A 27,356-nucleotide genomic window follows, 5' to 3' on the forward strand; every position below is an offset into this window, starting at 1 on the left:
AGAAAAGAGATAACAATACTAGGCAAAATAATCAAAACATACAGAGAAACTGAGGGAGTGGATGCAAAGCAGAGAGAATGGATACTAACTCAAGAAGAACTCTGGTGAAGGTTTCCTAAGAAAGGCTTTCTGGAAAGTCTGCAAGCGGTGACACATGAAAGCAGCAGACAATGATTAAGTACAGAGTTACAGAGTGAACCTTGTTCTCTGGGGAAAAGACCACTTCCCTGACAATGGGTCCCAATGCTCAAAAGAATGTGAAATCAATGCTACATTATCAACTTGACTGTATTGACTAGGTAGTAGAATTAAAATCTGAGATATAAATTAAGGTGCTGCCCACCTCGTGTTTTTTGCTACATAACAAACTGCCCCCAAAGTTTAGAGGCTTAAAACAACTAATTTATTAACTCTTATGATTTTGTGGGCCAGGAATTTGGGCAGGCTTAGCTGAGCATTCTTCATGCTCCACAGTGTTAGTAGCTGTAACTTGATGTTACACAGTTTGTGAATGGATTTATCCATGGGGTCCAAGACAGCTTCACTTATATGTCTAATGTCTCGGCTGGAATAACTGCAAGGCTGCCTGGGTTCAGCTGCGACTGTTAATCAGGATAACCACCTGTGGCTTCTCCAGAATGGCAGTCTCAGAGTATCTGGACTCCTTATATAGCAGCTCAGGATTGCCAGTGTTCCAGAAGTGAGCATTCCAAGAGATCCACACAAAAGCTGCAATACTTCCTATGATCTAGCCTTGGAAGTCTTATAACACCACTATTGCCCTTTCTTTTGGTCCAGCGAGTCAACTAAGCCAGCCCAGATTTAAGGGGAGAAGTATGAAATAGGCTATCACTTACAGAGGAAATAGCATTCATGTACAAGGAAGAATGAAAGTGATGCCAGCCTTCTTACAGACATGCTTCATACTGAGTCAGTAACATCCTTTGCATCACTAGAGGAATTACAGTTTTTAAAGAACAGAAAGGTCAGATTTTAGCTTTTGCATGAGAATGGATATCAACAACTAAATCAGCCGATGGAAGGTGTGACAACAGATGCCAGCACGGACAGTTGATGGTTGAGGAGTAGATGCCCTGCCCTCTGGCGCTAAGCACTGGAGGAAGCTCCCAGTGTGTGTGTGTGTGTGTGTGTGTGTGTGTGTGTGTGTGTGTATAAGTATTATATATACAGAGAGAGAGAGTACACTTTTCTATATGTATGCTATACATCAATAAAAATTGACAAAGACTATAAAAATAAATAGGTCAATCAAAAAGTTTCAAATCAGAAGAGGATTGAAGAGTTAGAGTTAGTTCAGTGTGATTTTGGTACCAGGATGGATAAATAAACCATATGTATATGTATATGTATATGTATACACACACACCTTCTTGGGGAGAATGGAAAGGGAAAAATCCTGTATGGTTTGAGAAGTTCTTGAAATGACTAAGTTTATCTTAAAGTGACAATGGTTAAATTTGTGCCAGTAGGCAGAATAGAACAGGGCAGAAATTAATTTCAGTTGTAGGAAAATAAAATCATATTTTTAAACTCCTAAATTTGTGGTAAATTAAATACATACCTATAAAATTGCTTTAAGTGTATGTTCCTATTGGTTTGATCATCTTAATTATTAATTAATTCCTATAACTGCAATTCAGGAAGAGTTAAGCCTGATGAGTAATTTTTCCTGTCTACCTATTTCATTTTTCCTGATATCTTCACATTACTCTCATACTCTCGCAGCAAAGAGTGAACTGTCTTACTATTTACTTCAATTCTATAGTCTAGATGACTTTTAAAATCCAATTTGTCTTAGACATAAAATATTTATTATTTTAAACACTTAGTTAATTTCTATTGAATCATGGTCTTATAAATATTATACCTCTGAGATTGTCTAGCCCATTACTTCTGAAGGAGCCCCAACATAATACCTAGTCAGGTTCATTATTGTTTGTTTTCTGGGAAACTTTTGTGCTTGAGTAGAGTTACAATAATTCTTCAGAGACAGTTGGGCAAATATTCGCTGAGATAAGCCACTAGATATAACTGAAGCAAGAAAAGATTCTTTTAAAATACAGAGACAAAACTTCAAAAAGTATCAAGGGGCAAAGATAAATCACAATTGCAAATTCATTCACCATAAACATGAATAAAACTTGTACAGGATTAGGAAACACACACGAACTACCAAGTCAGACACAAACACACTATAGTCTTTCCCCAAAAGAATCCCGAGCTGTCTTTTTCCCATTGTAGCTTCCGTTTTGTCCCCTTCTATCTGTACTACACCCAACATTCTTGTACCGTTAGCCATAGGAAAGGTTCTACTCATGCTCAAATTTAGGTATAATCAGACCTAACTATAAAATCTAAACACCCTCCCACATGAAATACCAGTATCTCATACATACATACACACACACACACACTCCAACTCAACATAAAAAGATTTTCTTCTGAATATGTTATTTCACTCTCAATTCAGCCAACATAAAAGAACATTGTCATATTAATTATCATACTGTTCTTGCAGCAATCTCAGCCCCTGCAGAAGCCTGAGTCAATGATAATATCAAAACAGTGAAGCCTTGTTGAGTGCTCACCATAGGAAAGGCACTATGATAGGCAGTTTGCATTATGGCTGCACCTTACCCTCACACCGAATACTCACAGCCCTATGAGGTCAATGCTGTTATTAGTCCAATTTTATAGGTAAGGAAACTGAGGCTCAGAGTTTAAATAAATTTGCCAAGCTGCAGTCATCTATAGCCTTTACTAGTGAAGAATCTTTTCAATTGATCTCTCCACTCACTCTTGCCTCCCTTCAGTTCATTCCCAACCAAAAGTCAGAATGACCCATCTTAGAAATGTCTAATCAATCTCATCATTCCTTCAGTGGCTCTGCAGAATAAATAGCTGACTTTGAATAAATCCCAAAGTCCTTAAAACAGCAGACAAGCCCCCTGCAAGGTCTGTATCTCTTCTACCTTTCTGCTTTCATCGATGGTTCTGTGCTTCATTCCCTTCATTTCAGCCTCACTTGTCATCTCCTTGCTACTCCTGCAATGCACCCACCAAGCTCTTGCCCCTCTGCCTGGGACACTTTTACCCCACATTTCTACATGGTGTATTCTCTTACCTTCTTAAAAAACAAATTTGCTCAAATGCTGTCTTCTTCATGAGACCCTCCCTTTACAACTTCACCCACAGCATGAATTATTTTCCCCATAATACTGTCTTATAACATGTTAACTAATTGCCTATTTATTTTCTTCATTTTCTGTCTCCACAAATCAAAATGTAAGCTCTATGAGGGATTTTTTGCTATTTTGTTCACTGATGTACCCCTAGCCCCTGGAACACAGTCTGGGAATTAGTAGGCCATCAAAAAATATGCATTGAATGAATGAATGATAGAAAGGTTATAGGTTTTACTTCCAAAAAAAGGTAGGTATCAGTTACACTGCCTTTCTTTGATATGTTTCATTTTTAATTACCAATATCCACGGCTTCTGCTATCAATAGCAGCATAGCAAATCTTCTTCCCACCCTATCCCCCATACCCTGTATTACTAAATTCATCGTTTCTAAGGGACTGTTGAGAGGTGACAACGTGCTAGCAGCCCTCACTCGCTCTCGGTGCCTTCTTGGCCTTGGTGTCCACTCTGGCTGAGCTTGAGGAGCCCTTCAGCCCGCCTTTGCACTGTGGAAGTCCCTCTCTGGGCTCGCCGAGGCCAGAGCCAGCTCCCTCTGCTTGCAGGGAGGTGTGGAGGGAGAAGCACAGGCGGGAACCAGGGCTACTGGCGCTCGCAGGCCAGAGTGAGTTCCAGGTGGGCGTGGGCTCGGCGGGCCCGGCCAGGGCACTGAGGGGCTTAGCACCCGGGCCAGCAGCTGTGAAGGGTGCACTGCCACCCCTAGCACTGCCGGCCTGCCTGTGCCACGTGCTTGAATTCTCACAGGGCCTCAGCCACCTCCCTGGGGGGCAGGGCTCAGGACCTGCAGCCTGTCATGCCCGAGCCCCCCGCGGTGGGCTCCTGCACGCCCAAGCCTCCCCAACGGGCACCACCCCCTGCTCTGCGGCCCCTGGTCCCATCAACCACCCAAGGGCTGAGGAGTGTAGGCGCAGGGCGGGGGACTGGCGGGCAGCTCCGCCCACGGCCCCAGGCCCAATCCACTAGGCTAAGCCAGCTGGGCTCCTGAGTCGGGTGGGGACTTGGAGAACCTTTATGTCTAGCTAAAGGATTGTAAATACACCAATCAGCACTCTGTGTCTGGCTCATCTAGTGGGGACTTGGAGAACTTTTATGTCTAGCTAAAGGATTGTAAATGCACCAGTCAGCACTCTGTCAAAACGGACCAATCGGCTCTCTGTAAAATGGGCCAATCAGCTCTCTGTAAGATGGACCAATCAGCAGGATGTGAGTGGGGTCAGATAAGGGAACAAAAGCAGGCTGGCTGAGCCAATAGCGGCAACCTGCTGGGGTCCCCTTTCACACTGTGGAAGCTTTGTTCTTTTGATCTTTGCAATGAATCTTGCTGCTGCTCACTCTTTGGGTTCGCACTGCCTTTATGAGCTGTAACACTCACCGTGAAGGTCTGCAGCTTCACTCCTGAGGCCAGCGAGACCACGAACCCACTGGGAGGAATGAACAACTCTGGATGGGAGGAACGAAGGACTCCAGAGGCGCCGCCTTGAGAGCTGTAACACTCACTGCAAAGGTCTGCAGCGCCACTCTTGAAGCCAGCGAGACCACGAACCCACCAGAAGGAAGAAACTGAACACGTCCGAACATCAGAAGGAACAAACTCCGGACACACCATCTTTAAGAACTGTAACACTCACCTCGAGGGTCTGTGGCTTCATTCTTGAAGTCACTGAGACTAAGAACCCACCAATTCTGGACAGACTGTGACACCCACTAGATATTCCTGGCAACCTGGCCTTCAAGTCAGGCTGTGACTTCAACCATCACCAGCTCTGAGAATGCCATTTCTCTATACAAACAAAGACTTATACAATAACATTCATAGAAATCTTATTTATAATGACCCCAAATTGGAAAAGTCCTGGCCCATCAATAGAAGAATAAATAAGAAACCTGTGGTATATCCCTATAATGGAATATTATTCACTAATGAAAAGGAATAAACTACAGATACATGGAACAAATTTGGTGGATCTCAAAAGCATTATATAATACTAAGTGGAAAAAAGCCAGACACAAAAGACTACATATTTTTGTACTACATTCATATGACATTCTAAAATAGGAAAAACTAATCTATAGTAGAAAAAATTAGAGTATTTTCTTCTGGGGATAGAAGTAGGGTCTGTATGGAGAGGGTCCTGAGGAAATTTTCTTGGGTGTGGTAATGTTCTGTATCTTGATATGGGTTTGCTTTCAACGAGTGTATGGATTGGTCAAAACTTGGTGAGGGTGTTGGTAATACTTGTACATTTTAGTTATATATTTTGTGTAATAAAAACAGGCTGGGCACAGAGACTCATGCCTATAATCTCAGCACTTTGGGAGGACAAGGAAGGTGGACCACTTGAGCTCAGGAGTTTGGGACCAGACTGGGCAACACGGTGGAACCTTGTCTCCACCAATAATACAAAAAATTAGCCAGGCATGGCAGTGCACATCTGTGGTCCCACCTACTTGGGAGGTAGAGCCGGGAAGATCACTTGAGCCAGGGAAGTGAAGATTGCAGTAAGCCGTGATTGCACCACTACACTCCAGTCTGAGCAACAGAGTAAGACTCTTTCTCAATTTTAAAAAAAAGAAATGAAATTAAAAAGTAAAACAACAACCCGATATTGAATCCTAGTGAATTAGATGCATACTGAAATAGTTAGGGGGAACTGCACTGACATCTGAAACTTACACTGACATGCATCAAAAAGATAAAATGGATTAATGAATAAGGGAATACATAGATACCTAAGTGATAAAGCACCTATAGGACAATATAAAGGATAGAATTATGCTGTGATTGTATATTTTTTCAATGTAAAGTCCTTTTAACTGTGCTGTATGTTTGAAAAATATTATAATAAAATGATTTTTTAAAAACCCAGCATTTCATACCTACCTGCCTGAAAAACTCTTCTGGATTAAAGACTTACCACCAATTGCATCTTCTTCAGATGGGTGGGTCTAAAGGAAAACTTCAAGGTCCTGAAGACTTGGGGCCAGGATAACCAGCAACTTCTTCTCCAACACTGCTGACTTGTTTAAGAGTTGGACTAGAGTCTTGATCATAGAAACCTCGGCACCCAACTTTAACAAGAATATGGAATATACTATATATTCCTTCCTTATTCCAAAAAAAGGATGGAATAAATAAATAAATCTTTAGAGTTGTGCTCACAAAGTTTTACATAAACTCATATACATGAATGTTCAGATGTAAGAAGAATTATTTCAGCTCCATTGCAATTTTATCTTTTTGTTCTCCTTGTAAAAAATACACTGAAATTTATTGCAAGGATCCTTATAAAAGTAATAAAATAATGTAAAATGATCACAAAACCATTCACATATTTTATAGAAAACAGCAGAATAAAATCACTTTTTGTGAGATGTCAGATGCAAAGAAATTTATCACTTAAGATAAAACAATGTTCTGCTCTCTCTAAGCATTTAATCTCTTCAACTTCTTGTGCCCTTGCAGGACTGAGAAGCCAATTTATGATAACCAATTTGAAAAGACTACTGATTACTGATTATGCTTTTAGAACCCTTCAGTGTGAGTTCTGCTAACTGAAAAATCTTTTTAGTAATTGTCTTTATCTTGTCTTTTCAACTATATTTACTCAGTCTCTATCCCTCCACATGCCAGCCAAAATAAAACAAAACAAAAAACTCATGTTTTCTGTAATAGTATTTGAAACAAGTTGTTCTTATGTTATACTAACATTGGGGCCTATGTAGAAATGTAAACAAAAGATCACAAGAGATCACAGGGCACAAAAAGTTGAGTATAATCCAGGAGTTCAGCATACTTCTAAGCAAATGCTATTTAGAAATGAATTAATAAAAGCATAGAGAGGTTAAATGGAGCATTAGGTTCAATTCAACTAGTGAGACTCTTTCGAGATAAAGATGCAATGGGGATTTCAGAGAAGTAAGCAATGAATATATTTCTGAGAAGGCTCACAAAACTTAAAGAATGAAGCTGACTAGGAAACAATGAAGAAATCATCGGCAAGAAAAGCAAGAGATAGTAACCATCCGCCCTCCATCTCCACTGGAAATGAAAGAAGAAATGATCTACAACAACAATAGGTCAAATAGGAGCTAAGGCTCACTCAGTCGTCCCTTTTCAGTCTTCAGTGAACTCAGTGTTCTGAAACATTATACACTGTCAATTACTCCCTCCTTCTTGAACAACCACGTCCATCCTCTAAGGTACAATTCTCTGTTCTCATCCTACCTTGCAAATCACTCCCTTTGTATCCATGGTGTCCATGGTCTCAACGTCATACAAGGAAGGCAAGAGTTTAGAAACGGTCTGGGTTAGTTTCCACATAATTTTTTTAACTTTTACTGTTTACTTTTACTTTTAGTGCCTTTGCTTCTTCTGACCACCTGTAAACTATGGTGTTATTTAAGATTCTATCCTTTTGGGTACCTTTTTCCTTTTATTATCTTTTTTCCTCCCTGGGAATCTCACCTACATATACTGGTGACTCCTAAAATTATAATCTACCTTTAATCTCTTTCCTGAGCTCCAAACTAAATTTCTCTCTTAGTTGTCTTGAAGATACATAAAATTTTAACATGTTGAAAGCCAACTTTATCATTTCTGCCTAAATCTTTCTCCTTCTCTCATGTTTTCTCTTGATAGCATCTCCATCAAAGCAATCCTGAAATGACCGTTAGCAACCATGAAAATGACTTTTAAATCCTCCTCCTCCCTCTCTGCCTCCCACATTGTATATTTTTCATCTCCTCTTCTATGCTGATGCTTCTTGAAAGTGAAGACATGTCTTATACATCCTCCTTATCTCTATGCCTAAAAGAATATCTAGTATATATTAGGTGCACAAAGTAGGAAGGAAAAAAAGAAAAAAGAAAGAAGGGAATGGAGGCTGAGAGGGTCATAATGAAAGGAAAAGGGAAGAAGAAGAAATGAGAAGAGAGAGATGTAAGAAGAAAGAAATTAATAAAGTTACTGAACCCACAATAGGATGTTTAAAAGTTGGAATAGCTGACCCCGTCATTCTTCTAAGGACAAAGGCTCTCTTTGCTGGAAAAATATTATGAGTGGTCCTTGGAGTAAAAGTTAAACTCCCCAGGACCTAGACATCAGCCAGTGAAAGCTTGGAAGGAGAGGGCGAATTATTCTACATAATAGAAAGACAGAGTTTGGATATTTCCAAGGTAAAATAAGAGAAAAAGAGTGAGACACAGAAAGAAATAAAGGTAAAATGAAGCAAGCAGGACCATGACAATGCACTCACCTCTGTGACTTCAAAATTTCCAATCAGTTCTAGGAAATTTATTAAAGTGTGTTGTAAGTAGGTACTTTTGTTCTTGCAATGTAGTGAAATTATGGATTTTAAAATCTAGGCTTACATGGGGTGAAAACTGAGACAAAAATCATGAACGCAAAAGCCAGAGCACAAGGCAACAGCTAGCATCTGGGTTTATATTCATGATCACATATTGTAATGAAAGCACTTAGCCTTCCTGTAAAGGAATGTAGCAGCTGAAGCATGACCTCATCCTCTGACAGGTAATTTGATACAGATGATCAGATCAAAGGAACAATGATCCCATCCGAAAGATCAAACCAAAGTTATAAAATCAAGTGCTCAAGATTGTGCAATATACATTGCTAAATAAACCAACTTAAAATTCTAATAAGAACTCAAGCAATTTGACTTTGATCTTGGTCAATCTCTTCTTACACCCATTAAAAATAGTGATGTAATCTCTAAAAAAGGTTTAAATACTCTGAAGCTATTAGCCCAGGCTTGAAAATAGGCACTGGCACATATTGCATTAAGTATAAAAAAAAAATCTGTATTAGCTGAAAGACATTTTGGCAATAGGCTAAGAATTAACTTCAATATTGTCCTTTTTCTTTTCAAGAGACTCTGTGTTGATCAAGGTACACTTACGTTCTCATAGCTGAGTGAGGTGGGAAGCAATAGAAGGAGATAGGGATGTCTAATGGTTTGAAGTTGAAATATTCATGTCTGATGATATCAAGTTCGAAAATATAAAATTTCTTACCACTAGACTACTATACCCTTCATCTCATTTTGATACCATAGAGGCTACTTTATTTCCTTTATATGATTCAGTCCAAGTTTTATAACCTATAATTATATGTGTTGTTATATGAAAAAATAAATGTAACTACTCATTTTGACAGGCTAATGAGGTGCAGGAGTTCTACCATCATACTTGTTTTGTAATAAACCAAACTGTGGACCTCCAAAATGTGCTGCTGTCTCATAATAAAACCACTGACAGAGATAGCTAAGAGATGAGAATTCTTAATTTTTCAATCAGTTATATTCACCTCTGCTATAAAGAAAATGCTCTGGGTTGTTTTTAAATCAGAAAAATAAGTAAACACCCAAGACACACTCCAAAACCTGATGTTAGTTATCAAAATAACCTAGCAAAGCCTTGAAGCCATTTGAAAAATATCAATCTTGTGGAGGTTATAACAATCTTAGCGTCTACTCTACTGTCAGCATTTACAGAACTTTTTTTTTTCTTCTTTGGTTTTTGGCAGTGTTCCCAGCTAGTATGTTCTTACTCTAAGATGCTCTGTGTCACATTTTACTTCAGGTTAGAAGCATTGCCATATATTTTACATTGCATTTTTCAAATGCATATTTCCTTCCAGAGTACCAACTTTGTACATTAGGTAGACACCTTTTTCCTCAACCAAGAGACAATCCTTTTTCCTTTGAATCAGTCATGTTTGGAAACTGGTTTCTATATTATAGCAGCAAAGAAAAACACTGGTGACAGTCCCTAGACTTTTTTTTTCTTCCCCTGAAACTTTCTCTCCTGATGGTGCAAACAATCAATATGTGAAACAGTAGTCTGTGGGTTTCAAATCAGAAGCCATTAAGCAAACTGCTGTTTGGCCACTGTGAGAAAAAGAATAAATCATCTTCCAATGACAGTGATATCAAATGTAGAAAAAAAGAAATACTTCATTTTACCTTTGAACACCTGCTTTATAATTCTTCTTCTTTTCATAGCATAGAACAAGCTCTCACTGCTTTCTAACATAACTGCCCAAACAACCAAAGTGGCCAAAACACCTCACCTACATGAAGCTTGTCTATCTTGTGAGTCAATCTGTATGCAATAGAGCAAGGAGAAAATGCTTGGAAGGCTAAAAGTGCCATTTATATAAGAATGTCCCTCACTCTCTTTCAGAATCTGTTTATTTTTAGTTAGGACAGAATTCTAAGAAGCCTAAAGGCAGTGCAATGCAGGCTCTGGAGTTCGACTGAGTTGAATGCTGACTCTGCTATTTACAAACTCTGTGACTTTGGGCAAGTTAATTAAACTCAATGCTCTGTTAGATCACTCATGAGATGGGGAAAATAATAATAATTCATATAGGGTTGTTATGAGAGTAAAATGAGTTAAAATATGTACAACACATAAAACCGAGCCACGCACATGGTGTTTGTTTAATTTCTAAGCTCATAAAACATTATAAAAGGCAAGAAAAAAGAGAGAGAAGGGTTTCTGTAGGCAAATTGCACTGACACAAGCCATTAGTATCCACTAAAAGTTTCATGGAGGCAGGGGAGGTATTATTTTAAAATAGGTAAAAGAACTGGGGACATTGAGTATAGGAACAAATGCCTGCTGAGTGTCCAAGGGCATCAGTTTATTACATCGCAATAGAGTAGTGAAAGTTTATAAAGAGGAACTTGAAGCATCATGTCCAAGGACATCACTTCAACTCAGTAAAATAGTTAATGTTTATAAAGAGGATCCTGAATATCCAAGAAATGATTTTAAAAGTTAAATTATTATTTTCAGTAATTTAACTGAAGAGGCAATACATTTTGAACAATTTCTGTTGAGAAGAGCCAAGTAAAAAGTGTTTGTGCCTTAATGAATACCTATTCATCTATCAAAAAAAAAACCCCAGTTATTCAGACTGATTCAATCTTTAAGTGCTCTTTTTATAAGAAGATAATGAAAGTAAAAATAACATATTAACATGGCAAATCATTTCACAAGAAGGTATGGCAAAGACTGCTAATTGTCCCTGAATTTTCACTCTCCAAGTCTTCTTTTGGGAAATAGAAATGTCCTGTGTATTTAGGGAGACGACTACATGCTCATCTGGAAACTGCATGCCCCAGACTTCCTTGTAGCTCAATGAAGCCATGTGACAAAACCCTCATTACAGGAATGTGAATAAAAGTCTTTTGTGTAACATCTGTGGTGCTTCCTTACAAGGGAATTGCTTTTCTTCCACTTCCTCTTTCTCTCCCCACAAGTCGTATTGAAAACAAGAGGCAGATAAGCTAGCTTCAACCATACAGATGAGGCAACAACCAAAGAAATGACTGATAAACAAAGACAGAGCACACAGGGTCCCGGGTAAGCTTGTGGAGGGAGCAGAGTGCTCTACCTCCCCTGGACCCATGCCTCCCTCAAGGCCATTAACTTCTATCTCATTGGGGCCAGGTCTTTTTGCTGTAGCAGCCTATCATTATCTTAGCACATTTGGAGAAGATGAGAGAAATTAAATCCAAACTTATTTCAAGTGCAAGTATTGGGTAATTTACTGTGTTCAGCTCTACAAAGATGCAGAATTAATTAGAAGCAAGTTCTGCCCTCAGAAGCTTTATAATCCAGAAAATAATGAGAGAAGTACCCAAATAATTGTATTACCATACATTCTACATTGCTTGTCATCTGAGAGTTATAGACAAGGCATTATGGTATTATAGAAGGAAACAGTTTTATCAGTTTGGACCAAAAATTATTCACTTAGGAAAATAAACTTTCATGAGGATGGCCTTTGAGAAGGACCTGTAATTGATAGGATTTCAAATGCAGAAATAAACAATGACAAGAAAGGAGGGCAACATTTCAGGAAAGAAAACAACATAAATAAAAGCACTACAGCAGAAAAATTGATACATCTTATTTTGTCCTGTTAGAATAGAAGGTATGGTGGGAAGGCTTTGGAACACGTAAGCTGGAAGAGTAAGTTTAGATTACATTGCGAAGAGCACAAAGTTGTTATAATTATAAAATATTTATGAAGCCCTTTCTATATGCAAGCATGATGCTAGGTACTTTATGTGTACTTTCTCATTTTATCATAGGAATAAACTCTAATTTGTTATATATTGCCCCTAGTCTGAGGCATCAGTATCTAATTCAGCAGAAAATTTTGAAGAACCACAAGAAACTGAATGACACTCTCTAGCTGGGCTTCTGGAAGGCTAATCATGTAAGAGCATTAAGTACAGGATGCAAAAGGGAGTAATAACAATAAAGGTACTTTTGTAATAGATAAGACACAAGGTAGGATTGAAACAGTGTGGCAATGTTCAAACTGAAGAAGAAGGGCTAGATTCAAGACATTAGGAACAACTTGGCAAGTAACTATGTTATGGTGTGAAGTCCTATGAAGGATAAGATGGAGGAAAACCCTAACATTTAGAACCTGAGCCCTGAAATTAATAAAATAAGGAGTCAAGTGTTGTAATTAACAAAAAATAGGAAGTAAGGCAGATGCAGTGAGCTTATTAAGATGTTTCTAGAGTCTATGCAGAGAACTTTTGCTTTTTTACTATGTGGCTTTGAGAAAACAGCTTAATGTCTCAAGCCTGTTTTCTTCTCTGAAAAAATGTGAATAATAACATCCAACTTATATACTTCACTGGGGAATTAAATAAGATAATATTATTTAAAAAGAAAAGGAAGGCCGGGCACGGTGGCTCACGCCTGTAACCCCAGCACTTTGGGAGGCCGAGGCAGGCAGATCACGAGGTCAGGAGATCGAGATCATCCTGGCTAACACGGTGAAACCCCATCTCTACTAAAAATACAAAAAATTAGCCAGGTGTGGTGGCGTGCACCTGTAGTCCCAGCTACTCAGGAGGCTGAGGCAGGAGAATGGCATGAACCTGGGAGGTGGAGCTTGCAGTGAACCGAGATCGCACCATTGCACTCCAGCCTGGGTGACAGAGTGAGACTCCGTCTCAAAAAAAAAAAAGAAAAGAAAAAGAAAAAAAGAAAAGGAAAAGCACTATGGATAGCACATCTCAGATACTCATTAAACAGTAACTAATACTGTTTTTATTGCTACAGCTATTGTGTCTTCTGGGCGTTATGAAAAATTGGGAGTAAAAAGTTTAGGTTTGGAAGATATTCATTGAAGATGTGAGAGAGGAAGAAATCATCAAAGAATTTTTTTTTTAAGTTTTGAGGAGAAAATCTTGGATTACTTCCATTTTAAGACACAGTATGAGAGAGGGGACTCCGTGAAGGAGAGAGAGGGGGAAACATTAGTAAGGTAAAAAGAAACGAGAGATGGGGAAAAGAAAGATCATAGAGGAGATGGTTAAGATGTCAAATGCTGCTTAGAGTGTAAAAAAAGTTGAGACCTGAGGAAAATGTTAGCGGCAGAGTCAAAAAGTGTTGTCTGTCAGAAGATGGAGACCTAAATGTGTTTATTGGCATACAGGAAAGAGCTAGTAGAGAGGAAGATTAAATTTACAAAGAAAAAAGAGAAAAATTGAAGGAATAAGATCTCAGAGAAAGAAAAGGGGTCTAGATTAAGAGCGTAAGTGGAAAGGTCAGCCTCTGCCAGGAGGAGACAGGCACTTCCTCTCGGCGGGGCATGAGAGAAATGAGGAGGAGGTCAGAGCCGTGGATGAAAAACTGAAGGCCCTAAAAGCAGTGCCACATGATGACAGGGCTCACTTAAGCTGGCTTTTTAGTAAAGTAATAGGTTAGGTCATCTACTAAGGAGAAGAGAAGTGGATCAAATTAAAGCCTTGAAAATATGTTCACAGTTTATTTTTTTTCCCACAGGTAAAGGGCGTTTACCCAGTAAAGGACATTTCTTCATGTTTTCACCTTAATATTTTATCAAAGCCATTTTTATCCTCAAAGCACTCATTTTCCTAGTATTTGGAGAAAGTTTTCAGAGAAAAGCATCTTAAGTGACATTCCTTAATGTCAACTCTATGTAAAAAAGGGCTAAGTGATGGTGATGGGAGTGGTGAAGGGGGTTCCAAATTGCACAGCATCACTCTGAAGCATTCACCTTCCTACAGAATGATTATAATACAATTTTTATAGATCTCTTTTCTAAATCCCTCTATTGGGTTGAATGATGTCCCCACAAAATGCATTTCCCCCTGGAGCCTTAGAATGTGACCTTGTTTAGAAATTAGGTATTTGCAGATGTATGCAGTTAAAATGAAGCCATACTGCATTAGGGTGATCCCTGATCCAATAGGACTGATGACGAAGAGAGAAAATTGGACACAGAAGAAAGACAGAGGCAGAAACTGAAGTTATATTATTACAACCAAGGGATGTCTGGGGCTTTCAGAAGCTGGAAGAGGCTGTATTAGTCTGTTTTCATGCTGCTGATAAAGACATAACCAAGATTGGGAAGAAAAAGAGGTTTAATTGGACTTACAGTTCCACTTGGCTGGGGAGGCCTCAGAATCATGGCAGGAGGCGAAGGCACTTCTTACATGGTGGTGACAAGAGAAAATGAGGAACAAACAAAAGCAGAAATCCCTGATAAACACATCAGATCTCATGAGACTTATTCACTAGCACAGGAAAGAGCAGCCCCCATGATTCAATTGCCTCTCCCTGGGTCCCTCTCACAACACGTGGGAATTCTGGGAGCTACAATTCAAATTGAGATTTGGATGGGGACACAGCCAAATCATATCATTCCACCCCTGCCCCTCCAAATCTCATGTCCTAACATTTCAAAACCAGTAATGTCATCCCAACAGTCCCCCAAAGTCTTAACTCATTTCAGCATTAACCCAAAAGTCCAGTCTGAAGTCTAATCTGAGACAAGGCAAGTGCCTTCTGCCTCTGAGGCCGTAAAATCAAAAGCAAGCTAGTTACTTCCTAGATACAATGAGAGTACAGGTATAGGGTAATTGCAGCCATTCCAAATGGGAGAAATTGGCCAAAACAAAGGGGTTACAGGGCCATGCAAGTCCAAAATCCAGTGGGGCAGTCAAATTTTAAAGCTCCAGAATTATCTCCTTTGACTCCAGGTCTCACAATGAGGTCATGCTGATGTAAGAGGTGGGTTCCCATGGTCTTGGACAGCTCCACCCCTGTGGCTTTGCAGGGCACAGTCTCCTTCCCAGCTGCTTTCATAGGCTGGCATTGAGTGTCTGTGGCTTTTACAGGCACACGGTCCAAGCAGTAGGTGGATCTACCATTCTGGGGTCTGGAGGATGGTGGCCCTCTTCTCACAGCTCCACTAGGCAGTGCCCCAGTAGGGACTCTGTGTGGGGGCTCTGACCCCACATTTCCCTTCTGCATTGCCCTAGCAGGGGTTCTCCATGAGGCCCTGTCCCTGCAGCAAACTTCTGCCTGGGCATCCAGGAGTTTCCATATATCTGAAATCTAGGTGGAGGATCCCAAACCTCAGTTCTTGACTTCTATGAACCCACAGGCTCAACACCACATGGAAGCTGCTAAGGCTTGGGGCTTCCAACCTCTGAAGCCACAGCCCGAGCTGTATGTTGGCCTCTTTCAGCCACAGCTGGAGCAGCTAGGACACAGGGCACCAAGTCCCTAGGATGCACACAGCACAGGGACCCTGTGCCCAGCCCATGAAACCACTTTTTCCTCCTGGGCTTCTGGGCCTGTGATGGGAGTGGCTGCCATGAAGGTCTCTAACATGGCCTGGAGACATTTTCCCCATGGTCTTGGGGATTAACATTAGGCTCCTTGCTACTTAGGCAAATTTCTGCAGCCAGCTTGAATTTCTCCCCAGCAAATGGGTATTTCTTTTCTATCCCACAGTCAGACTGCAAATTTTCCAAACTTTTATGCTCTGCTTCCCTTATAAAACTGAATGCCTTTAACAGTACCCAAGTCATTTCTTGAATGCTTTGCTGTTTAGAATTTTTTTCTGCCAGATATCCTAAATCATCTTTCTCAAGTTCAAAGTTTCACAAAACTCTAGGGCAGGGGCAAAAAGCCACCAGTCTCTTTGCTAAAACATAACAAGAGTCACATTTGCTCCAGTTCCCAACAAGTTCCTCATCTCCATCTGAGACCACCTCAGCCTGTAACTTATTGTGCATATCACTATCAGCATTTTGAGCAAAGCCATTCAGCAAGTCTCTAGGAAGTTCCAAACTTTCCCACATTTTCCTGTCTTCTTCTGAGCCCTCCAAACTGTTCTAACCTCTACCTGTTACCCAGTTCCAAAGTCACTTCCATATTTTCAGCAGCACCCCACATTACTGGGACCATTTTACTGTAGAAGTCTGTTTTCACGCTGCTGATAAAGACATACCAGAGACTGGGAATAAAAAGAGGTTTAATTGGACTTACAGTTCCACATGGCTGCAGAGGCCTCAGAATCAGAGGCCAAGAACAATTTTTCCCTACAGGCTTCCAAGGGAGCATGGCCCTGTCAACACCTTAATTTTGGACTTCTGGCCTCTAGAACTGTGAGGGAATAAATGTCCATGTTTTATGTCACCCAGTTAGTGGTGCTTTGTTTCAGCAGCCCTAAGAAACTAATACACCCACCAAAAGGAACAAGGGATGTAAATCCTGTAACTATTGAATGCTTCTTATATTAGGCATCTTAAGAATAAATCAAAAATCAGAAGTATCATTTTCTGCCAGAACTTAGCTTTGTTGAGCCTGCACCCCTCTTTGGAAATACCAGGAAAAATATTTCTTAAACTGTCATTGTAAACAGAATGTGGTTTATCTGAAAATCCTGGAAAACCGATGGGAGTGGACCTGAGATAAAAGTAACTTTAAATTTCACCATGTAAAAAATTACCCAAGTACTGTTAGTCCCAAAGTTCTACAGTAGAGGTCAAATGGGAGTGAGAACTAATCACTTCAAATAACAAATTGGTAGAAAAAAAAATAGCTCAAGGTCCTAATCCATGTCTCCTTAAAAAGAGAGACACCAATTAGAGCACTGAACCTGGAGCAATGTACAGTAATGAAAGCAAACAAGAGTGAGGTATCCGTCTGGAACTACTTGATAACACATCAAAGAGAACCACCAGCACACAGACGCCAGAGGGAGTGGAAAGGACAAAGCCCACTGCATGTGTGAAGCCTTCCCTGCTGAATCTTACCACATATTTGGATAAAAACAACCTGACTCTCTCCACTTTAAGCCTATGAGATATCACACAAAAGAATAAATCAAAATTTAGAGATCAAGGTCTGAGGTTGTGTTGCAATTACTCTGGAGAGGTGGTAAAAAGATACCACAAAGTGCCACGGAACAGCAAAAAAGAAACCTTAGGACTAAGCTTCTGCTTTCTCTTGAAACAATATATTTGGAAGGGAGATAAAAGGAGAAAACTATTTTTTTTTTAATTTAGAAAGCTCCTGGAAAACATGCTGTATTTATAAGTACAAAATGGAAAAAAATTATAATGGAGTGGAAAGGGCCACAGTACAAAGAAGTTATAGAGGATATTATTTGTAAAGAACATTAAAATTTAATTTGAAAATGGACCAGAATCATTATAGACTTCTACAAAAATTTGTAGATCAAACTGGCTTTTTAGAAAGATGCTTCTCACTGATCTGTGAGTAGCATCATTTACAGAACAGAGAAGGCAATAAAAAGAATTCAAGCATGAGGCAATCGAGTATACAGACTGGGCTATAAGTATAAAAACACCAGGACATAGGATTCAAAATGGATTAAATAGAACAGACTTGCACTCTGATCTGCATTCCTTCCATAAACTCTTCAACCGAAACCTCCAGTCTTTTGTTCTCCCACTCTCAAGAGGATAATACATCAATCCTCTGCCTTAAATCCATTGATCCCAACAACTTTTTTATTGTTCCTGTAAATCAAAGAAAATGACAGAGACAAGTCTCAATCATTTTAGGAGGTTTATTTGCCAAGATTAAGGACACACCCGGGAAAGACCATAGATCTACAGGAAAAATTGTGGTCCACTGTTTTTCTGAAGAGGGTCTGGGAACTACAATATTTAAAGGAAAAAGAGTGAGTATCGGGGAAAGAGGAAGAAATTTTTTAAAGGGTATGAGTAGATAAGAGGCAAGTGGTTGCGTTCTTTTGAGTCTTTGATTAGCTTTTCACTGAATACACAATTTACATTAGAGAAGGGGATAGAGAAATAGTCATTTATACCATCATCTAGCTCTGTGAATCTTCATTTTTACATAAAATAAATTATAGGGTAGAGGAAGCAACAGATAGATATGCATTTGTCTCAGGTGAGCAGAAGAATGACTTTAGGTTCTATCCTTTGCCCCGTACCTATGAAGATAAGCTATCAATTTACATTGCCAGGGTGAAATTCAACAGAACTGTTTTAGGATAAAGATCATGGGGCCCATGAGGAATTTCTTTGCAGGGAAATTGTGAGGAAGGTATGTAGCTTTTTTTTATCTTCGTATCTATCTTTTTAGGAACAAAACGGGAGGCAGGTTTGCATAACCCAGTTCCCAGCTTAACTTTTCCCTTTGGCTTTAGTGAGTTTTTTGATCCTTTTTATATCTTTCATCTCCATTATGTTCTCACTTCTCTGCCTACACAAATTACATTCCATAGATCACCATTATAATCACTCCTTTTCACATGCCCCCAGTGGCCTATCCCCCTCTCCTTCCAACATATTTACCTGGCTAAATACTATTGTTCCCTAAGCTCAAATCATCACCCACTTCACCCTTGCACCTAAACAACTGAATGAGGCTGAAGAAAAACACACAACCATGCACAACTCTCTCCCTTTGATTTCATAATCCCTAAACTCAAGAGGGCTCTTGCTCAGCAATCATGCTGTTTTCCTGGCTCATTCACTCTCCCAGTTGCATAGATAATTATTTCATGTCTTTTCTGTCCTCAAATCTCCAATACTATCTCCCCTCAACTGATAACCTTGTTTTCTATTTCTCTGAAAATACGGTGATATCAAAAGAGAAATCTTCACAGTTCTATTGCCATATCTATCTTTATATCTGCCTTTTTTCTTGTTATTAGAAATCATAACATGCTCTTGTCTAAGTTTAACCCCTTCTCTTGTGCTCTAGGTCTGATCCCCTCTTACACCTAGTCAAAGACATCACCCCAATATTTATCCTTCTTCCTTCTTTATTGCCTCATATCTCTATTTTACTTTATAGGTGAACTTAATATTCCATCCTGAATGTCATTCTTACCTTAACCTACTTCATACAGGCTTTTGTCTTTACTTAAACGAAACTATGCTTATCAGGCCACCAGTTGTCACACCATTGTATGTGCAATGATAAATTCTTAGTCTTCATCTCATTTGACTATCATCAGCATTTGACACAATTGACCACTCCCCCTTTGAAACATTTTCTTCACAAGGCTTCCAGAACATCACTTCTTATTTCTCCTCCCACTTCACTGTGGGTCTCTTCTGTTTTTTTTTTCCTTTTATTCATTCCAGCCTATAAATATTATAATGACTCAGGGCTTAGTCATCAGACACCTTCCCTCCTTTATCTATAGTCTTCCAAAAGTGGTGAAATCTAGTCTTATAGCTTTAAAAAATCTTCTATGGCCGGGCGCGGTGGCTCATGCCTGTAATCCCAGCACTTTGGGAGGCTGAGGCGGGTGGATCACGAGGTCAGGAGATCGAGACCATCCTGGCTGACACAGTGAAACCCTGTCTCTACTAAAAATACAAAAAAAAAAAATTAGCCGGGTGTGATACTGGGCACCTGTAGTCCCAGCTACTTGGGAGGCTGAGGCAGAAGAATGGCGTGAACCTGGGAGGCAGAGCTTGCAGTGAGCCGAGATAGCACCACTGTACTCCAGGCTGGGCGACAAACCGAGACTCTGTCTCAAAAAAAAAAAAAAAAAAAGAAAGAAAGAAAAATCATCTATACATGGATAACTGCCAAATATATCTTCTTTTCCCAGAACTTTCCTCTGAACTCCAACCCTACATGTCCAACAGCCATATGTCATAATTCCTTATTGCATATCTGTTATGGGATTAATAATAAGTAAACATAGTATATTTACATTTTAATGGGATGTCCGTTATTTTTAAAATAACATAATTAAAATGGATTTCTTAATTCCCCCATCTCTACCCCAAGATTTCTACAGTCTTCTCCATTCATTCTTCCTAGTTGCTCCCACCAAGAACCTTGGAATCATCCTTGATTCTTCTTTTTCTCAGACCATTCATGAAATTTATTACCAAACCCTTGGTATGTCTATTACCAAACATAATGGTTCAAGCCACCATTATGTCTCTCCAAAATTATTATAAGAGCTTACCAACCAATCTCCTTGCTTCCACCATTGGCCTTCTACACCATATGTTTCACACATAAGCCAGGATGGTGCTTTCAAATGTAAGTCAGATCAGATTACAGTCAGAACAGGAAGTGTTAGTGTTCTGAGCTAATAAGTTAGCCTGCTGCAGTTTCATAATAATGGGAGAAGACACAAAACTACTGGGTCAGAGACAAAAGATAATTTATTACTCACATTAATAATAGTCAGTCTAACATTGTTATACCGGTTCACTAAGCCCCAATTCTCACAGGATGAGGTAGGGCCAGGTATTGACAGCACATGAAGTGAGGTCTGTTATAGGATAGGGGCACAAATGTTAGGAAGTCCTGGTGTTATATGAGTAGCTGCTGACAAAACTGCCTTTCCTCCTTTCCAGATGGAGATATCTCTTTCTTTATTACTCAGCAATATAAACAAATCTGCTCCAGAAAAGAAAAAAAAACTCCATCTTTCTAGGTTACTTGCTATGTAAACATCATTAAACAGATAGTTCAGAGCAAATTATCTGTTAATGCCTTTGAAGATGTACAGAAATGTGAAAGACTCCTGGGAAATTTTGTCCCAACAATTACTTCTCTCCTTAAAGCCCTCTAATGGTTTTCCATTTCATTTATAGTAAAAGCCAAATTCAGTGTAAAGGCTTGCAAGGTCCTATGAGGTGTTATCCTTTGTTCTCTATTAGAGCTCATCTCCTACCACTGTCACTCTTAGCCACTCGGCTGCAGCCACACTATCATCATTACTGTTCTTTAAAATGCCATGTATGCTCCTACCTTGACTAACCATTGGAATATCTCCCAGCTATCTATTATGCTCACTTTCTTTAGTTGCTTCTCTGTCTAATGTTAACTTATCCAAGACTCTTCCTAGATCATCATATATAAAATAAGTTATAAAATAATAACCCAGCAATCCCTATCTCCCTTTACCCTGCTTTAAATTCCTTCATTGTTTGTGACCACTTGACACATTATCCATTTGCATGTTTATTGTCAAAATTACCTCATTAATATGAAAGCTCCATTAAGGCACTTGAAATAGGGTCTGGTACATAGCACCTAAGAGGAAGGAAGGAAGGGAGAAAGGAGAGAAGGAGGGAGAGAGGGAATTCAAAGGGAGAAGGAGGGCAGAGTGAAAGGAAAAACACTTGAAAAATTATTCTAAGGTGGCAAGTCTGAGGAAGTTTAAGGAGAGTAGCACCATGGCAAACTTGGCTATTGTTCAGTTTTTAAGAAAAAAAATCACTAATAAGCAAAAGTTTTAGTAGGTTAAATGTAACTTGATAAAAGGTTATTCAAGTGCTCTGTTTTAAACCAGTATTTCTCAAATGGAAGTCCATAGACCTCAGAGGATAAATGAGCATATTCCTATAAGTCTAATGATTTTCTAAGAGATTTTTAAACTTTTTAATTTTTAATTTTGATTTTGATAAAAATAAAACATATGTGTACTTAGCAATGTAAGATTATACAAATAGTAATTTATGTCAACACTGGGGGTCCATAAGTATTTTTACCATAAAAAGTATCCAGTATTTCTCAAATATGAGAGACATGGGTGCCTTAGCTCTTCACAGCTCCAAAGTATACATTCTATTGTATCTTCCACTGTTGCTCTCCCATTTTTTCCTATTTAGGAATGTGTCTATAAATTTAGGGGAATTAGATGACTCTTTAGTTAATATGTCCTAATATTCAACCTCTAATGTAACTCGGGCTCTGAAAGCCATAAATATTAAAACTCCCATAATCATAAAACTTTTCAAGATCTGAAGTGTTACCTTCACTATCAAAAGAGCAATTAAAATGTATTCAGAGGAGTTCAATTAGCTCATTGTATAAGCAATTGTTTTCCATTGCCCACTCAGAGGCCAGTATAAGCTTTAGCCTTAGAAGGATGAATTGTTAATTTGTGTCAGGTGGTAACAAGGGTCTACTCCAGAGCAGCATTCAGGAGGTCTGTTTAACTTCTAATCAACCTTTATATTAGTCTTCTTGGGCTGCATAACAAAACACCATAAACTGGGTGGGTTAAACAATAGAAATGTACTTTCTCACAGTTCTGGAGGCTGGAAGCCTGAGATCAGGGTGCCAGCAGGGTAAGTTCTGGTGAAGGCTCTCTTACTGGCTTACAGACAGTGCCTTCTTTCTGTGTCATCACATAGTGAAGAGAAGGAGAGGGTAAACTCTCTGGTGTCTCTTCTTGTGAGAGCACTTAATCCCATCGTGAAAATTCCACCCTCATGAACTCATCTCAACCTAATTAGCTTCCGAAGGCCCAGTCTCCAAATATCATCACACTGAGGGTTAAGGCTCCAACATATGCATTTTGAGGGAACATAATGTGGTCCAGAGCAATACTTAATATGACACAGCTGTTTTGTATTTCAGAGCATTCACAGCTCCCATTCCCTAGGAGCTGTTCATAACCAGGAACTCATCCTGGCACTCAGCAACTCTACGCAGGGCTCCCAGCTTCCTCCCTCTTCAGCCTTAGCATCTACCTCACCTCTTAATTGACTCTCAGTGTTTTCTCTCTGAAGATGGGCAGAAGTGTGGTCCTGGATGGCTACAAGAGAAGTAGATCTCTGCAAGACAGGTAGAGCTCCACCACAACTTTTTAACATATACTAACACGAACTTGATATTTTAAAGTGCAGAAATCAAAGTGTAGAATCAAAGTGTAGAACCTACATAGGTTAGTTGCATATATTTAAACATGTATATATGTGTGTGTATATATGGATATAATATGTATATGGTATCATTAAATAATATACATACCTCTGGAAAAGGGAACTAGATGATCAAGGGACAGAATAAGAAAAATATTTGCTTTTTAAAATAAGCCCTTTTGGACTTTTGGAATGGTGAATCCAGTGCATGGATTTCCTTTTTAATAAACATATAAACAGACTTAGAACCTATCTTCTTTATTGAGTGAACTTCTTAGTAATGTTGATGCAAGGCAGGTAGGCACCCCATGCCTTGGGGGAATGGTAGAGCATGGCATTTGTGTGATTAGATGAAAGCCACTGCTACTAACACCTTTTAGTATAGAGAGCTGTTCTCTATGGAGGATGTAAGCATACGACTGCATAGGAGTAAGGTTGAAGAGCTCCAGGGAACACAGACATTGAGATTTGATTCTTCTTTGAGACTGTTGTTATTAGAAACTTTCTTGTTGTTCAATATGGTATCACTAGTAAGAATGACTTAAAATAGTCCCCAAGGATGACATTACCATTATGGGAAAGGCATCTGGACTGGTAAGCTAGCTCACAGCCAGGACCAATAATTCATGGTGGAAGGGCTAATTGCAGCATAGCAGCATCTGTGGATGGACTTCCTTGCTGAGCCTGCTCCCTGACAGGTGCCCATATTTGGAGTATAATAGCTGAGCATATGAATATGAACTAAAGCTGAACTTGGCAGCCCAAGTCTGAAGCACCCTTGCAAAGTGTCACAATGAGGGAGTGAGATCATCTTCTCTAGAAGTACCTCTACAGTCTCTCAAATTCTGCCCCATCCTTCATGTTAAAATCATTATAAGTAGTGGGAGCCCAGCTGGGCTTAACAGTGTAGGGAGAAACCTATAAAACATCCCCTCCCTACACTAGAAAACTACTAGATCTTCAGTGGTGGCATTGCAACAGTGAATTGGATGCCAGTGAAATTATAAGACTTTCCATTTTTAGCAGCAACGTGTGAAAACAGAAACAAAATCAGCACAATACAATGATGTCCTCTTTCCTGTGACAGTTTAGAACTGTGCTATCCTTTTGACTAAGCTCCTGAAGGATTATGAGTAATTTTTAATTTGATGGAAAAGAAGAAAATTTTTGAATCAGATACTGGACTTTCTAGTAATTTGTGCACATGAATAACCCAGCCAGTGTCAATGTGAAAAATAAAATAGATGTGAACTCCTTTATACTCCAAGCTGGTGAAGTGGACCATACCAGTACCCTAGGAAAGAAGAAGTGCATCCATGAGCAGCCTCTGCACTGCCCAGGAAAAGCCAAACAGTCCTCACAAACAACTGGTTCAGAACAGAGCTGGACCTCTTGGAGCCTGAAACTAGAAGGCGGTTCACTTAGAATTTAAGAAATTAATGAATTAATTCAAAACTTTTTCAAATGAAAAGTGCAGCCTAAATTTATAGAATTAAAGGTTCTATACATCTCTCTTCTTGTTCCTCAAACCACTTAACGTGCCTAACCCCTTAATGTATGCATTACAGTATATTATGATTAAATCATTGTTTAATTATGCTCCACAAACATCCTTGTTGTACTAACAGCCCCTAATGAGACTATGAGTTGAATATATTAAATTTAAAACCATTATGCTGAGAATGAAACAAAAAATCATTAGTTATTATGCTAATATGGTGATCTTTTAGACATGAGCTGATTGTTGGGCCAGGCTTTATTACAAAAGGAGGATTAGGGCTTGATTTAATGGCTTCCTCTTTCCATGCCCCAAGGTTACTGTAGCAAACTCTACTGGATTATTGGGCAGAAATAATGGGGGGAAGAATCAAGAAAGTTCACACAGTAGGAAGAGCTCCAAAATGTGTTTTTGAATCTTGGATTTAAAATTATAAGAGTTTCAGCTACTTAAGGAAGGTGAAGATCTCAGCCAAATTGCTTGGCAACAGCTTGGCTGTATGATAACTCAGCGGGCTTATTTTGTGACTTTATTTGCTCTCTCAGGAAAATACTGAGACTACAGCCACGTATAGATACCATAATTCAATTCTCAAATAAAATTTGAATTGTTAATTTTTAAAAACAAATTATAAAGAGTAATACAAATTATATCATTTTGGTTTTGTCTGATCCTGTTGCATACTGAAGAATATCTTAACCAGCCAATAATCCACATGTGAAAAGAAAGAATTTTTAGTATATGTATTCTATTACATATTATGTTTCTTAATCCTTATTGATTTACTTTGCTCAGTAAAACATTTTACTGTACACAGAAGCAAGCTTAGAAGCTTTCTGCAAATTGAATATTATGTTTCTCTTATTAGCGGCCCCTGGAGTTTTCAGTTATAACAATTTTTATTTTGACCACCCTATTAATTGGTGAGAACCTATATGAGTTTATAAATAAATTTCCTTGTGCCCAATATTGCACACTAACATAAAACTTCAAGAGATTAGTGGGTGCATCACTTCTCCTCCATAGTGAGTAAATATTAGGCTTGGTATTCTTGTCACCATGGCATGAGGTGGGTACTTTGCAACCTTGTCATACTTGCTCTCTACCATAAGAGCCTTTTGTTTTCGATATTTCACAGCTATTTAGGTATCACAAGTACTACAGAAATGTCATATTCTGAGGTAGAAAGCTCTACCCCAATGAATGACCTATCTTACTTTTATTTAACAACCGTACAGAATACAAGCTTCATTTCCAGCACTACATTAACAATGAAAGACAATAGTAAAGTTGGGAGATCAATGATAAATTAATTCAAATGAATAAAATCACAATAACTGAGAAAAGATGAGACAGAAAGATAAAATCACGATGACTGAGAAACTAAAAAGGCAAACTAAGCAAAAACAAGACGAAAAAACCCTAAAGCAAGAATGATAATCTTATAATGAAAATTGTTAAAAGTTGATCTAACAGAAAGTAGCAAACTTATCAAAATAATTCCAAATATAAACCGAGAAGAATAATATTTATGTAAAATATAGAAATGTTTTGACCAGGTATGTTGGCTGGCCTGGTTCGGTGGCTCATGCCTGTAATCCCAGCACTTTGGGAAGCTGAGGTGGGTGGATCACTTGAGGTCAGGAGTTTGACCAACAACACAGTGAACACTAGCCAACACAGTGAAACACTGTCTCTACTAAAAACACAAAAATTAGCCAGGTGTGGTGGCATGTGCCTGTAATCCCAGCTACTCCAGAGGCTGAGGCACAAGAATCACCTGAACCCAGAAGGGAGAGGTTGCAGTGAGACGCAACTGTGCCACTGCACTCCAGCCTGAGCAACAGAGTGAAACCGCAAAAAAAAAAAAAACCTTTAATATACACAAAGAAATTTTAAATTTTATTTAAAGCAAAATACAGAACACTTTAAAAATTACCTTATAAATATGCTAAGATATATTTAAATTAAAATCACAGTAAGTTACCCTTTATAACAGACTCATCATTAGCCTCTACTCACTATTACTACTGCCTGTGTTAGGGGTCTCTACTCTAGCTTTTTTCCCTTATAGAGTAAATGCTGACTGTGCTAAATTAAGTTCACCAACACTTAAATGTCATACACCTGCACTCTCATGACTCATTTGCTCCCTAGAATAGATTATCAACATTTCAAAAATGAAATAGATTATACAAGAACAATATGATTCTACAGAGATGAAAAATGTTATGAGGATATGAATTATTAGTAAGTTATCTTTAAAAACCCAGTCATTAATCCCCAGAAACCAACTAAGCTAGATTAACCTCCTTATTTTAAAAGGCAGAATAGGTTTATCAAGATAAGAACATTATTTTTTGAATACATTAGTTTCCCAAGCATAAATATAACCTACCAATCCTCTTCTTTCTCTTTTCTTTCTACTTAGTAATACTTTTAATTTGGTAATTTTATTACTTCTCAGGCAATGTGTGTATATAGTTGGGGGCTAATAATATAACACAAAATATTCTTTAGTAATCCCTAACTTGAAAAAGGAGGTGCATAGTGCATAACTGTGTGGTCTTGGGTTAGAGCCTGAGGCAATCCAAAGAGTTGTACATGCAGAATCTTCTCTCTCTGCAATGCTGACGTCTT

At 38.8% G+C, this 27,356-nt stretch overlaps 1 long non-coding RNA gene across 1 annotated transcript in view; it reads right to left on the minus strand.

Moving 5' to 3' along the window:
- LOC129059090 (uncharacterized) overlaps positions 1-6,377 on the minus strand; it is a 45,145-nt gene extending 38,768 nt beyond the window's left edge. The window contains exon 1 of the long non-coding RNA XR_008524787.2: positions 6,137-6,377. This is a non-coding gene — a long non-coding RNA (uncharacterized LOC129059090). The remainder of the gene's footprint in view (positions 1-6,136) is intronic.
- Between the last annotated feature and the right edge of the window lie 20,979 nt (positions 6,378-27,356).

The sequence above is a fragment of the Pongo abelii genome, chromosome 3 (assembly GCF_028885655.2).
Source record: "Pongo abelii isolate AG06213 chromosome 3, NHGRI_mPonAbe1-v2.0_pri, whole genome shotgun sequence".
NCBI classification, from domain to species: Eukaryota; Metazoa; Chordata; class Mammalia; order Primates; family Hominidae; genus Pongo; species Pongo abelii.